Source organism: Pelodiscus sinensis, chromosome 4, assembly GCF_049634645.1.
Source record: "Pelodiscus sinensis isolate JC-2024 chromosome 4, ASM4963464v1, whole genome shotgun sequence".
Classification (NCBI taxonomy): Eukaryota; Metazoa; Chordata; order Testudines; family Trionychidae; genus Pelodiscus; species Pelodiscus sinensis.
Genome location: NC_134714.1, coordinates 45,865,649 through 45,881,628, shown reverse-complemented (window position 1 = coordinate 45,881,628; position 15,980 = coordinate 45,865,649).

Here is a 15,980-nt window from a genome sequence, read left to right as displayed (position 1 = left end):
CAAAAAACCCTCTTTGCCTCCTTCAAAAACTCCTGATAAACATTCCTTCATAAATGAAACAAAAGATACCAGTGAAAACATACTGCCAGCATAGCTGCTTCTTTTGTCAAAGGTATGTCCATCATGGATCACACCTTTTCATCTCCCTGCCCAGCACAGCTGCAGTCTGTTGAGTAAACCTGTCCTCAGTGTTTGGCTCTGTTCGGATTTGTTTATATCGTTCTTTTCTGATTTTAAGATTCTTGGGACAGAGAGTCTGGTGTTCGTCATGATTTTCTGTTAAAAGCTGTATATATTTATAGAGCTGGGCAATTGTAATAAAGCTAAATGGTCTCCAGTTATTTCTTCCTATTTCTACTGCTGCATGTATTGAAACAGCCCCAAACTGTACAAATCATCTAGCTGTCTATCAAGGTTTAATCACTATGCTACATAGGCACCCGTACAAGGAATTACAGGACATGAGAAAATTCAACAAAAGGCCCTCCAGACAGAAAACTCCATACTCTGCTCTGAAGGCTGCTATTACTTAGTGGGAGTGATTATATGTGTCACACATTCTACCTCTCTGAGGAACTGAGAAGGGCTGGTTCTCTTCTATCTCATTGTGGAAAGGCCAGTTCAGTAAGAAGCATCTTACACTTTGCACTGGATGTCAGTTTGGCATAGCTCTGTCTGATTTCTTCTGGAAGATGTTTCATAATTTAGGCTATGTCTACACTACATGGATCTATCAGAAAACAGGTGTGCAAATTGCACTCCACAATTTGCGTACCTTCTTCTGATAGTTTTTTTGGAAGAGGCTTTTCTGAAATTTGGCCCATCTACACTGGGCCAAATTTTGGAAAAGCCTCCTCCTCTGGAAGAGCTCTTCTTCCTTGTGGGAGGAGGAAGAAAGGGCTTCTGAAAGAGCGCATCTGCTCTTCCGCAAAAAAAAGCAGACATATTCCCTGGTGCCTCTATTGAGAATGTCCTGCATCTGAGTCTTGACAACTTTGTACTGGGTCTTCATAATTCCTGATAAACATATAATGTAGCTCTTTGGTTGGATCATGAATAGGGAGTTGTTCTAAGAGACATCTTAGAGTCAATCCACATTCAGTCTAGATTTGAGCCAGTACATGAGGGTGAAGTGGTCATGCCAGTCTAGCCAGTGTAGAAGCTGTGACAGCCTGGGTCATAGAGAACCCCTTGAGACTGTCACTTGATGGGCTGATCATACCACTGAGCCTGCCTACCTGCCCTCTGTGGCACCCCAGCACCCTGTCCTGCTGAGTCAGATACTCTGGTCTCCCCCTGCCAAAGCACAGAGTTGGGATAACAGCCCACAACACAGTAACACAGACATTGAGAGAAGCTCAGCTCTGGGAAGGCTCAGTCACAGGCCTTCACACAACACCCTGATGCATAGCGCCAGTGGGATCAAAACCCCATTTTACTCTGTATAAATGTTTTACACAGAGAAAGATTATAAAATTTGCTCCCTTTATCAGTGAAAGAGAGATATGCACTGCTTCCGCTTCCCCTCCTCCCCCCACCCCAAGTAACTATTATTTACAATGGATTTGGTAATAAATAAAAGTGATTTTATTATAGGAACAACCACAGTTTAGGCTTACAGGACAAACAAGACTATTTACAGATCATCGTCTGGAGCACCAGGCCATTAAGTTTCTTAAATACAACTAATGGCTTTCACTAGAAGAACTAGATTAATAAACAGCTTTACACGTCATATTTCTGACTTCCCATTCAAGAATGATACACGTACACAAATTCAGTATACACATTCAGTGAATTACAAGCTCCTGAATGATTGGCTACATGCCCCATGTTGCATAAAGCATATCTGAGTTATGCATATTCATGTTCAAAAAGTATTTTCATAAAAGGTATGGAGTTACAGAAGGAATACTGCCTTGTGCTCAGGCTGTAGCCTTTGTGTATCTCCTCTTTCCCAAGAATAGCAAATATCACAAGGTGGTGAAAAGGCATGTAAAAGTTGTTAGATTCTTGTGCAGTAGGGTTAGGTATGGTCTCCTGGCTAGCTAGAGGAGACAGAAGATATAATAAAAAGTCCAACATGACTCTGAGGTTACATGCTATCACAATGATATGAGGCTGGGGATGTTAGGCTATGTCTAGACTGCAGCACTATTTTGGGATACCAGAGCAGGGCCCTAACAAGGATGAGGTGAATGAGGCACTTGCCTCAGGTGCACATCTGAGGGGGCGCAGTCTGGCAGCTGCGCGTCATGTCCGGGGTTTCAGGAAGTGCACAGGTTGCATTTCTCTTCCCCAAACAGCTGGCGCGCTACTGAAACAGCAGGTCTGTGGCACTCCAGTGACTTCCTTCCCCTGATGCCTTCCTGTGGGGGGAGGGAAAGGGAGGGGAGTAGGAGTCCCAGGACCATGCCAGCTCTAACTGCTCAGATGCCTCAGGCTGTGGCTTGTTCAGCACTCCAACCCTCCACCTGAGCCCAGCACTCCCCAGGCTAGAGCCCCCTCCCTGAGCCAGCATCCCTTTCTCCACCTCCTCCTGCATCCAAATTCCCTCCCAGAGCTTGCACCTCTCACCTCTTCCCACACCCAGATCCCTCATTCCCACCCCAGAGCCCACACCTCCTGTCTCAACCCAGTGAGAATGTATAAGGGCTGGGGATAGCAAGTGATGGGAAGGAGGGCAACAGAGAGGATGTGGCCTCAAGGACGGGGTGGGGTCTTGGGAAATGGATGGGGTAGATCTTGGCTTGTTCTGACATTTAAAAAGTGATCTTGGGTGTAAAAAGGTTGGAGACCACTGTACTAAGCTATCTTCGCTCGTGCCTCCCACCATGTCAGCGTCCCTGTCTGTGCAGAGGACAGTCAATGTCGACCGCTCCTTAGGGGCGTTGTCCAGTTTTTAAAAGGTGTTTCTTTTATGAGGTCCATGGTAAAGTCAATGTGGCGATCCTTTAAACATATGTTTCCAGTTTTCAAGATAACTATTTTAACCGGGAGTGTGAGCCATTTAAAGGCTATTGCATTTAAGTTTAAGCATTGAAGCAGGATTCTTTTCGGGTGATTCTTTTGTTAAAATGGATACTGCTAATCTTCAAAAAGCAGCAGTAGATTTAAGTTTTAAATATGACAGCAATTTGAATGCCTCGGAAATTTTGTCTCAGAGTTTTAAACATCAGGCATTAGCATTGTTGCCAAACATTTCATCTGCAACTAGTTTGGACCTTCCACAGTTAATTCATGAATATAGTCTGGCTGAATCTTATCCAAATTTGAAACTCGCCCTGCGAATATTTCTTTGCCTGCCACTGACTGTGGCTTCTTGAGAAAGAAGTTTTAGTAAACTATAATTAATTATGGTTATTTATGTATTTTCCCTTTATCTATGAAATAACTACTATGAATATATAAACATGAGGGAGTGCAATTTTATATTCTTGCCTCAGGCGCAAAATTAGCTAGTTACAGCACTGTACTGGAGGTATCCTGAAATAACTATTCTGTGTCTTTTAAGTGTGCCCGTTATTTCCAAATATAATGGACTTGCTATTCCAATGTCTGGATAAACCTCATTCCATAAGGAGTATGGGACAGTTCGGAATAGCAATTTATTTCTAAATAAGTCCTTAGTAGGACAGCACCAAATTTCAAAATAAGCTCTTTTGAAATAAGATTGAAATAAAATGTGTGTAGCTCAAATTATGTATCTTATTTTGACTTATGGTGCAGTGTAGACTGTCCCTAAAGTGCATCTACACAGCACGGCTTGACTCAAAATAAGCTACGCAAATTGAGCTACACCAATTGCATAGCTTATTTCGTAAAAGCTTATTTGGGAGCATCTATATAGCACGGCTGTGTCTACACTGGCCAGTTTTTCCGGAAAATCAGCCGCTTTTCCGGGAAAAACTTGCCAGCTGTCTACACTGGCTGCTTTAATTTCTGCAAAAGCACTGAGGGTATGTCTACACTACCCCGCTAGTGAGAGCTAGCAGGGTAATGTATGCATACCGAACGTGCAAATGAAGCCCGGGATTTGAATTTCCCGGGCTTTATTTGCATAAGCCGGCCGGCGCCATTTTTAAATGCTGGCTTGTTCGAACCCTGTGCCGCGCGGCTACACGCGGCACGGGCTAGATAGTTCGGACTAGCAAGCCATTCCGAACTATCTGTGGAACGAGGCGTACAGATAGTTCGGAATGGCTTGCTAGTCCGAACTATCTAGCCCGTGCCGCGTGTAGCCGCACGGCACGGGGTTCGAACAAGCCGGCATTTAAAAATGGCGCCGGCCGGCTTATGCAAATAAAGCCCGGGAAATTCAAATCCCGGGCTTCATTTGCACATTCGGTATGCATACATTACCCTGCTAGTTCGCACTAGCGGGGTAGTGTAGACATACCCTGACTTCCTACTGTAAGAAATCAGTACTTCTTGCGGAAATACTATGCTGCTCCCGTTCATGCAAAAGTCCTTTTGCGCAAAATTTTTGCGCAAAAGGGCCAGTGTAGACAGCTGAGATTTGTTTTGCACAAAAAAGCCCCGATGGTGAAAATGGCGATCGGGGCTTTTTTGCGGAAAAGTGTGTCTAGATTGGTACGGACGCTTTTCTGCAAAAAATTCCTTTGGGGAAAAGCATCTGTGCTAATCTAGACGCTTTTTTCCGAAAATGCTTTTAACGGAAAACTTTTCCGTTAAAAGCATTTTCGGAAAATTATGCCAGTCTAGATGTAGCCCACTTATTTAAAAATAGAGCACTCTTCCTCCGACTTCCCTTACTTCTCATACAATGAGGGTTACAGGAGTTGTAGTAAGAAGTTCTCCAGCTTGACAGTATTTTGACATTATTTCAAAATATCTGCCTGCTGTGTAGACACAGACTGTTATCTCGAAATAATGTTGCTGTGTGGATGTACCCTTTATGTCCTAGCAGCTCTTTAAATTACTTTCCTCTGCCACTGAGAAGTACCTTTGTTTTCTATAGCTTTAGTTTCTCCCATATGCTTTCTAATTCCATTGTGTATAATACCTAAAGGAAGCCTTTGATGCCTTCTCTATGATTTTTACCTTAGAACGGAAAGACACAAAAGAGTCAATGGGGTTATGGCATGTAGAAATGTGTGTGTGGGGGTGGGGGGATTGAGCATTGAGGGTGTTTGAGAATCCGTTGACTATTGCCCATTTCAGGTGGCTGTTAAAAATGGTTTTCTCGGAGGCTGCTAAAAGTCAGGAGAGTAGCAGGATGCTCTTCCCACATTGAAAAGTTTTGTAGTGGATTTTTAGCATCAGTTTTCAAGATACACAACGGTGAATTCTCATAGACTTCTTGGTGAATCCAAAATAAGGACATGACCCAATATGTGCAGTTCTTCAGTGTGATATATGCTGCTCCACTCCAGGCAGTAAAGGAAACAAAATGTTCTTTTCCAAGTCCCACCTTTTATTCATTTTTGGATTCTATTATATGAATAAAACTGTCACTTGCTATTTACCATTAGCAGATTAACTGTAATATTCCACCAGTTTGAAGAGCCTGAAATAAGATAAAAAAATTATTTCACACACTATAGTTTCTGAAAAAAATGGTAGCTACTTTTGTTTGTAGTCTGGGATATTAGCAAACACATAAAGATGTGTTTTAAATAATTTTAAATTTATTCTTGTATGGTACATTAATGAATGTACAAGTGTATGTTGGTAATTGTGAACAGCTAGAGTATTTTCATGGAAATTATCTCTTCAGCAGTTTTCAAAGATTGACATGGTTTGTGATAACCATGCGATAAAAGGAAAGGTAAAAAATAAACAAGCCCAGATAGCTCATGTAGGATCAAATGGAAGGATTTTCCCTTTAAGTCAGTTGTTTTCACAGCCCTCCTTTGTCTATGTTGTTTACCAGCAAGTTATTCAAAAGAAATTGAGCTTCTGAAAAGCATTAGAGAAGAGACATCTTTGCAACACTGATTTTTTTTCACTCTGTAAATTATGTGAGTTAATGCCCTTTACAGAGCAGACTTGTATTATGGTAATATCATTATTTTTATCATGAATGTAATTATTTGAAAACAAATCTTTCAGTCATGACTAATTTTGAAGTTGGATGACTCATTTGTCTTGTGATTAAATAAGGATGTGTGTACATTTTCATCTTTAAAGATAAATGCTGTAAATTATGCCACAGAGCAGCATTATAATGCATGTGTTATGTTTGCTGTTTGTACATGTTTCACTGAAAATAGGTTTGGGGATTTTAATTAATTTAATTTCTTTCTTTTAAAATCATCCTGACACCTCCAGAATCTTACAGCATAGGATCTGTCTTTGGGACAAATTGACAGATAGTGATCAAATGTTTGTTATACAGCCTGGCAGATGGAATATATTGCTCATACAATTTTGTTTGAAAAAATATTTAATTATTAACCTGGAAAAATATATAAAGGGCCAAATTCTGCCCTGGGATGCTATCACAGCCAAAGTTGAGCTCCCTGTGTGGGACACTCAGCAGGGTGTTATATTTGGCTGTTTTTAAGCTCCCCTGGGTTTACGTATGTTGAAAACAGTCTCTTTCTTAGGCCTCGAGTCTAGTGCTTTTCACAACATTTTTTTTGACGGCCTCAGAGTGTGATCACAAACTCTTGCTGGTGGCCACTCTGACATTTTTTCTCTAAAATACTTATTTAACTTTAGAACAAACAAATAAACATGCTCATAAATATATCCAAATCATAATAATTTATTTATGTAGGGTTTTTGGTTTTTGGTTTTTGGTTTTCATGGGGGTTGTTTGTTTTTTTTTTCAGACTCAGTAATAAATATAATGTACATTTGTCTCTATTCTTTACTGGACCTAAACAGAATACACACAAATAAGGTGCTTTGTAATGGTCTTGTCTTTATTTGTTGTTTGATTTGCTTTCTTGTTTTGTTTTGACTTGCTAGACATTAAGGGTGTATCTAGACTACACGGCTCTGTCGACGGAGCCATGTAAAGTAATTTACTCGACATAGTCAATGAAGCGGGGATTTAAACAATCCCCGCTTCATTAAAATAAAAATGGCTGCCCCGCTGTGCCAACAATCAGCTGATCTGGCACAACGCGGCAGTCTAGACGTGGCGCAGTCAACAAGGGAAGCCTTTGTTGACCGCTTCAGTAAACCTCGTTTCACAAGGCATACCGGAGTGGTCAACAAAGGCTTCCCTTGTCGACTGCGCCACGTCTAGACTGCCGTGCTGTGCCAGATCAGCTGATTGTCGGCACAGTGCGGCAGCCATTTTTATTTTAATGAAGCGGGGATTGTTTAAATCCCTGCTTCATTGACTACGTCGAATAAACTACTTTACATGGCTCCTTTGACAGAGCCATGTAGTCTAGACACACCCTAAGTCTGCTTTTGTGAAAAGTGATATTTGCTTTTATCACTTTGCCCAGCATCACACTTGCCAGCGAGCTGGGATGCAGAGAAAAGTGATATTCACAAACAAACATACAAATAGTATGTATCACAGCAGACTTACTCAGAACTGGCAAGCTGTGAGATGGGGGACAAACTAAGCCCTGGATGGGGAGACAATAGAGAACAGGTACAATGGTGTGGGAAATGGGAGTGCAGAGAAGGCAGGGCAAGTGGTGAGGGGCCCAAAGCCATGCAGTTTTGGGATTGAAGCTGGAGGAAACAGTGGGGGCCAATAGCAATGGAGGGATGGTGAGTCCAGGGTCAGAGACCAAAGCCCTGCAGCAGACAGAGAACAGAGCCTGCAGCTTGCCATCAGGGCTGAAGCTGGAAGTCCAAGCCCCACCACCCACGGATGGCAGGTATAGGCCAGGGAAGGCAGAACTGCTGTGCCTGGGGCAGTGGTCAGTCATCCAGTGCAACAGGAGCTGCTCAGTCTGGCTGGGGCTGCTCAGGCCAGTCAACCAGGGGCTGGGTCAGTCAGACAGCTAGAGCCAGCCTGGAATGAGGCTGGTCCAGGGCTCCTCTAGTGGTGGGGAATGGTGTGTGGTTCAGAGTTCCAGCCAAGCTGGGGCATCTCTGGCCCTGGGAGGGGAGGGGTTGAAGGCTCTGGGCTCCTGCCATGGAGGGAAGGGCATCATGTGGGAAGGGTGGGGCTTTGGGGCTAGCTTCCCTGAAGGGGGATCCAACAACCATCACCCATGCCACCACCATTGGGAAGGTGGGGAACTTACCTGACTGCCAACTCCTCTGGTATTTGCAGCTCCTGAGGGGGGCAGTGCCAAATCCCAGCTAGCAGCACCAGGGAAAGGGCTTCTGCTTTCTCCCTTCCCTCCCCCATCACCATCAATGAAGCTGTGACTGAGAAAATCTCTTGGGGTATGTCTACATTACCCCGCTAGTTCGAACTAGCGGGGTAATGTAGGCATACCGCAATTGCAAATGAAGCCCGGGATTTGAATTTCCCGGGCTTCATTTGCATAAGCGGGGCGCCGCCATTTTTAAATCCCCGCTCGTTCGAACCCCGTGCCGCGCGGCTACACGCGGCACGAACTAGGTAGTTCGAACTAGGCTTCCTAGTTCGAACTACCGTTACTCCTCATTCGAACTAGCGGGGTAGTGTAGACATACCCTTGGAGATTGCATAGAAGAAACACTACTTGTAGGCTCATGGCATGGGCATAGACTTTGTGGTACCTCTTCTCAGAATTGGTGTAACTCCATAAAAGCTTAGGGAGCTATGCTGATTTATATCTTCTGACTGAACCCTCAGATCCTTATCTTCTACCATGACAAGTACTTGTATGCCATTTAAACTATTAGCCTGGCCATTGTTTCTACTTCACTTGAATTTACATTTACATATTCTACTGTTGAGTCATTTTTATCTAATCCACCAAAATTATCCTACAAAATAATTTCCTCCCTTTGATTGTTAACCATTTCCTCCAATTTAGCATTCTGTAATGGTCTCACATTATTACTCTGAATCATTAGCTGCTTCATACACATATTTTATATAAAAGAGGGTGTCTGAAATAGCCTACCCTCCTATAGTACTTTTTAAAATGAAAAAAACACACTTCCATTTCTCTCTCCCCCCCTTCCTCTTTTAACCTAGTTTGAGGATCAAGATGGGATTAGGCATCCCGACACCTTACTGATGCCTGGTCTACCTTGGACTTTAGTCCAAAATAACACCCTCTCCCCCAAGGTCAAATTTGTAAGTGATGCATCCACGCTACTAAGCCCATTATTCAGGAATAAAAGGCCATGGAATTTGAACTCTATAGTCCTGCTTTTCATGAGGAATAACGCTATTCCCAACTTGTAAATCCAAAATAATGTTAGTGTGGATACGCTGGTGCTGCTAATTTTGAACTAATTGGCCTGCAAGAGGTCTCCCACAGCTCCCCAGAGTACTTCCTGGAGCTCTGAGTCTGAGGTAGTACATCCACATTAATGGAGCCTGCCTCGGACTACACTGGATTCCTCCCAGCAGTGATGACACAGAACTTTGAATTTGTAAAATCTGGTTCCCAGAAGTTGAATTTAGTAAATTAGAAATAATCTCCTAGGGTAGACATGGCCTAAGGCAGTCATGTACATGCCAAGAGAAGAAATTTAGGCAGCAGAGGGATGGTTACAGGAAAAAAATAGGTGCTGAATGAATTTAGGGGCCTAATATTTTAGGTGAAAACTAAGTGGACCCTAAGTTGAGAATTTAGGCACTTAAATCTTTTTGTTTGATCTTGGCTTCAGATCCTAGATCAACTGAGCAGTGGCTGATAAGTGGCAAATGATGTAACAAATTATCACTTTTACTATCCCATGGGCAAATGATCATGCAAGAATGAATTGATGTAACACTGCATCATTTTAAGCTATCATTTCCCCTCATATAAGGTATAATGCACTTAATGGGAACATGGAACAGCTTCTAAATTCTAAGTTCAAATGCACTCTAAAAATTACAACAAAATTGCTTTCTTCATTTTTCCAGTTCTTGTCAGCACTCAGCAGAACAAGTTTCCAAGCAACCTAATGCATACAGCTGGCCTTTAATTGGCTGTCTGTTTGGCTACACCACCTGACTGGGGGAAAGAGTCAGGAGATCAGCTTTTAAGCCCAGCCATAACAGCAATTTGGTGGCTGTTCAAAGCATTTATCCATTGCTGTATTAACTTGTGGGTGTGCTTGTTCCCAGACTTGTTCCAATCCAGCTCCTGCCTGTGCCCCAACCTTATCCCAGCCTCATTTCACTCCAGGTAACCTGGCTTTCACCCTCTGTTCTGATTCATGACTTGGACTCTTGCCTCTGGCATCTAGCCTCTGATGCTGATTCTGATCCTAGGCTGACTCCTGGTTTAATCAATAGGCATGACTACCCATGTCCCACTCTCTGAACTTACAGAATTCTTGTGGGTAGTTCACTGAAAACATGCATTCAATGTGCAGCAGCAGTCAAAAAAGCAAACTGAATATTGGGAATCATTAAGAAAGGGATACATAATAAGAAAATATCATATTGCTTCTATATAAATCCTTTGTATACCCGCTTCTTGAACACTATGTGCAGTTATGGTTGTCTCATATCAGAAAAGAGATATTGGACTTGAAAAAAATTCAGAAAAGATCAACAAAAATGATTAAGGTTATGGAACAGTTGCCATTTGAGGAGAAATTAATACAACTGGGACTTTTCAGTTTAGAAAAGAGACGAGTAAGGGGGGATATGATAGAAGTCTATAAAATCATGACTGGTATAGAGAAAGTAAATTAGGAAAAGTTATTTACTCCCTCCCGTAACACAAGAACTAGGGGGTCGCAAAATGAAATTAATATGCAACAGGTTTAAAACCAACAAAGGACAGTATTTCTTCACACCACACATAGTCAACCTGTGGAACAACCTGCCAGAGGATGTTGTGAAGGCCAAGACTTTAACAGAGTTCAAAAAAGAGCTAGATATTACCCAGGATGCGCAGGGGTGGTATCCCTAGCCTTTGTTTCCCAGTAACTGGGAATGGGAAACAGGGGATGGATTGCTGAATGGTTACCTGTTCTGTTCATTCTCTCTGGAGCACCTGGCATTGGCAACTATTGGAAGACAGGGATACTGAGTTAGCTGGACCTTTGGTCTGACCCAGTAAGGCCATTCTTATGGGCACTGTACCTTAGCAAATTCAGATAAGTAAGACACGTGCCTTCCACTTCTAATAACAACATGAATGAGATTGACCCACTGTGACAAGTACATAAATGACAAGCAGCTCCCAATGATTCTCTCAGAATATTTATTGCCCTATTTATTATGGTATAACTACCTAAATATAAAAGATTGCCACCTGTAATGTGTGTCAAATAAGGGACCTTGGGACTATCATTGTGTAATATTTGGTTCAGAATGATTTAGTTTTAACCAGAAGAAATAAAGCAAGCAAGCAATACGTGACTAGTTAGAATGAAAAATTACTGTCTCTGTGATAGTGTGCCAGATATATCAAAGGCGGCCAATCTGCACATCTTAAAAGCAGCAGTCGCTACAGGGCAAATTGGTTCATAAATCGATAAGAACTGAGGATGGCAAAAAAATTAATATTAATACATCCATTTCAAAGGAAATTAAGAAAAGGAGGCATAGCACATTTACCTCCTCACATTTCTTTTTTAAGTCCTGAAATTGTTTTTTCATGCAGTGAACATCAGGCTTTGAAAAAGACGGATACACCTAGGAGTCCACACCAAGAGACTTTCACAATGGGATTGGTTCACTGTGCTCTGATACCATGGTGATGGGAAACCCTACCAGACTTAGCTACTAGAATGCCTTCTCCAGTTGTAAAACTTCAGCTACTGTCTCTAGAAGGACAGGTTGGGAGTGTCCTGGATCCTGTAGCTCTCGTGGCTCCACAGCCTGGGGAACCCCTTTCCATGCAGCATTGCCTAGGGAGGTTGTGGAATCTCCATCTCTGGAGATATTTAAGAGCAGGTTAGACAGACACCTGTCAGGGATGGTCTAGATAGTGCTTGGTCCTGCTATGAGTGATGGACTTGATGGCCTCTTCAGGTTCCTTCCAATTTTATGAATTTGATTATTATGGAGGGATGGCTAGTGTTTCACAACTGTCATGTCCTCTCTGGCAACAGAGCTTCTGCGGGGGCCCTAATCGTATCAAATCAAATATTGTTGGCTGAGACCACCCTGAAGCTTTTCTTCATAGGGGATCCAGAGTAAGGTAATACAATTCCCAACTAAACTACCTCCTGCTCAGATTTCCACATGGTCATCTGTAAGGTGATCACCTGCAAAGTTCCACCCTTTCTGACCCAGCTTCATCCTTGTTCTGCTCCCTGCCACTGAACTCATCTTTATGGAGCTATGGTAAAGGGACACTTCTTTAGAGCAATTAACTGGAGAATGAATCCACTAAGGCAGGAAATTCCTGTGTTTCACTTTGAAAGAGGGAGCTCTCTGGGCAGATGTGTGTCAATGCCCAGATCATGGGACCTGAGCATTTTTTACCTGTGTCTCTAAAATGATTCTTAAATGCTATTGTTTAAGGGTAAAAGGACAAGTGAAGAACATGTTTGGTCCCTATTTTTAATGTTCAACATGCTCTCAAAATGATTAGTGTCTCTCTTCCAAAATGGACACTATCCCTAAAATGGTCCTGGCACTAGCCAGAGTTTCCTGTTTTATGTTGTTGTATGCTTTCTTGTTAGGGGTTTGGTAAAAGTCGTATTTTGAGCTATTCATTTGTAAGGTTTGAAAGGCTTTTGTTTATCATTTCTGGTATTTATAGTAATGTAAATATGTAATACAGACTGGAATAATGGAATTCATTTCAGATACATCTAACCTAATTTATCTATGATTATCTATCTCCTCCACTGTAGTAGAGAATAGAACTCTCTCTGGTTCACTGATAAACTTTATAGCCTCTTCACGACCATCATTGGGAGCAGTGTTCCCTGTAAACTGCACACTTGGGTGGCCACTCAGGAGAGATTTTTAAAAACTGCCCAGCTGATTAGCAGAGTGCCCACTGCCAGGTTTTTTGTCTCTACTTATGGTTCCCTTTCAGGCATGCCTGTGTACACATAAAATAATTATTCAGCACATGGATGGAAAAAAATCCACACACAAATGGAAAAGATTAGAGGGAACATTGAGGGAGAAGGGAAGGAATTAACTGATGTATGATGTAACAGTCTGAAAAAAACCCAACATTTACTTTGTAGCAATCTAGGTTATAATGCAGCAATGGTTGTTTTACCTCAGAGATAATGGTTTCTCGTGTAAGACTTTAGATGAAAAGCAAAACACATAGAGATCCTCTTATTTCTTCTGATTTGTTACAGATTTTCTAAAAACATGGTTCTCCAATTTTCAAGGATATTCTCCAGTTGAGAAGTTACACTTTTCCACTTTCTCTTTCATTACTTTGCAAACAGATAGCCTGACATAACTGAATGGCTTCTTTCAGTGTTTCCCACATCCCATCATGTCATAAAATAGCTTTTAAAAACTGTGGACATCAAAGGGAGTGAGACAAATAATTCTGGAAAAATCAGAAACAGTCTTAGGCTATGTCTAGACCGCGGAGTTAAATCAGAAAAATGATATGTAAGTTGCAAACAGCAATTTGGATACCTTTTTCTGCTTTTTTTTTTCAGAAGAGACTTTTCCAAAATTTGGCCCATCTACACGGGGCCAAATTTTGGAAGAACCTCCTCTTTCGGAACATCCCTTATTCCTCATACAATGAGGAATACAGGGATACCGAAATAACACGTCCGCTTTTTTTGGAAACTGTTCTGAAAAGCGGACATGTTCCTTGGACTCAGAAGAACTTTTCTGGGATACCTCCGATATCCTGGAAAAAGCTCAGCAGTGTAGACATAGCCTTAGTCTTTCTCTTCACTGGAAATAAGAATGATATTCCACAATGAAATAAGAAATGAAGAAAAAAATGAATATAATTATGTCAATAGTGTCAAACTGATTCATTACAACGCAAACAGGCTGTGACAGGGCGTTCGCCCTGCACTGGCCCTTTAAGGGCAAACCCCAGCCTGAAGCAGGGCTGGGGTGTTTAGCCCCAGCCGGGGCTGCATTAGGGGATGAGGGCCCAGCTGGGGGCTGTATAAGAACCTGGGCGGCAGCTCCCAGGAGGAAGGTCAGTGAGGGCCTGGCTGCTGGGGAAGCAGGAGGCTCCCTGGAGCTAGAGCAGGGCTGGGGAGGCAAGGCACGGCAGGGCTAGGGGAGCTCTAGCCAAATAAACCTCCAGACTGCAGGGCCTGCATAACGGCCCAGTGGAGAAACAACAACCCCCGGAAGGGGGGCTCAGAGACGGACTTGGGCACTGCCAGAGGGCTGTGTGGTGAAGAGGATGACGCGGCCTGGAGGAAAGAGGGGAAGCCCCACCAGAGGGAAGGTACTCTGCCAGCAGAAGGAGCTGATTCCGGAGGCAGATGGCAGACCCCCGCTACGGTGGTGAGTGAACCCCCTCACAGATGGTAGAGAATGTGGGTATAGCCCCGAACCTCTAGGCTAAAAGGGGGTACACAAGAAAGGGGGGGAGCAACCCGCCCAAAATGGCGGTGAACCCAAAGAAGGGCGGAAGGCGCCTCCCCGGGGTGAAGGGGAGGACGGCCAGGACAATGGACCCCGCCCAGATATTTGATTGGCTCACTGAGCAACAAAAACAACAGCAGCAACATCAAGTGCAGTTGTTGCAGCAGCTGGCCGCTCAAGGCCAGGAACAACAAAGACAGCTGGTTAGGGTAATAACGCAACAAAAAGAAAGATGGGTGCAACACGGAATAGGACGAGGCACCAGCGTTGGGCCGGTGGGAGAGGGACGCGAGGGACTGGTAGGCCCCCTGCAGTTACCCGTACGGCTAACGAAGATGGGGCCTCTGGATGACCCGGAAGCGTACCTGGTCACTTTCGAGCGGGTAGCGCAAGCTGCCCGTTGGCCCGAGGAATATTGGGCCACCCTCCTGGCACCCTATCTCACAGGGCCGGCGCAGCTCGCCTATAGGAGCTTGGCAGCCCAGGACGCCCTAAAATACTACAAAGTTAAAAAGGCAATATTGGACCAGATAGGCGTGACCCTGGATACCTATAGGCAGAGATTCCGAAGCGAGCGATATCCGCACGGGGCGCAACCGAAAGCGGTGGCCCAGAAGCTAAGGGAACTGGCCTGGCGATAGTTAGAACCCGACAAGCGGGACAGTCCCCAGTTGGTGGACATTGTAGTACTGGAACAGTTCCTCCAAATCCTCCCCCCGGGAGCCCAGCAATGGGTACCTCATCATTGCCCCCAAACGCTGGCCAATGCCATCACAGTCATGGAAAATTATATGGCGGCTGAAACCCCGGGAGGAATGGGAAGGGGGGATAGAGAGACTCGGGGGGAGCAACCCTTAAAAGGCCAAGGGAAGCCAGAAAGGGGAGGCCGGGGAACTGAGGCTCGCTGGGGCCTGGGCCGCGGATGGGTAAGGAGACAGGCCGAGAGGGAAGGCCCCCCCGGGACAGGAGGGACCCGGGAGGAAACGCCCGGGGAAGGACAGGCCGAAGGGGGGTCCTCCCGTAACCGCTGCTATGAGTGTGGACAGAAGGGGCACTTTAAGCGGGAGTGCCCCTTTATGGACTGCTCCTTTGGGCAAGGGGTACCCCTGGGAGTGTCCTCTCGCCCTAATCGAGGAGCTACAGTAACCGCCCAAGTGTTGGTAGAGGGGGTCCCGGTTCAGGCATTGGTGGACTCGGGTTGCGGGCAGACGATGGTCCGTGAGGATTTGGTCCCGAGTCCCGAGCCCACCGGGACCACAGTGTGGGTGAGGTGTATTCATGGAGACATACGGCCCTATGCCACCGCTTGGGTGCAGCTACAATGTGAGGGCGAAGAGGGCATTTGCTAAGTAGCCTTGGCACCTCAGCTCGCCTACCCACTGGTACTGGGATGGGATTGGCCGGGTTTCTGGCAGATGTTACAGGCATGGAACCAACCCGACCCAGA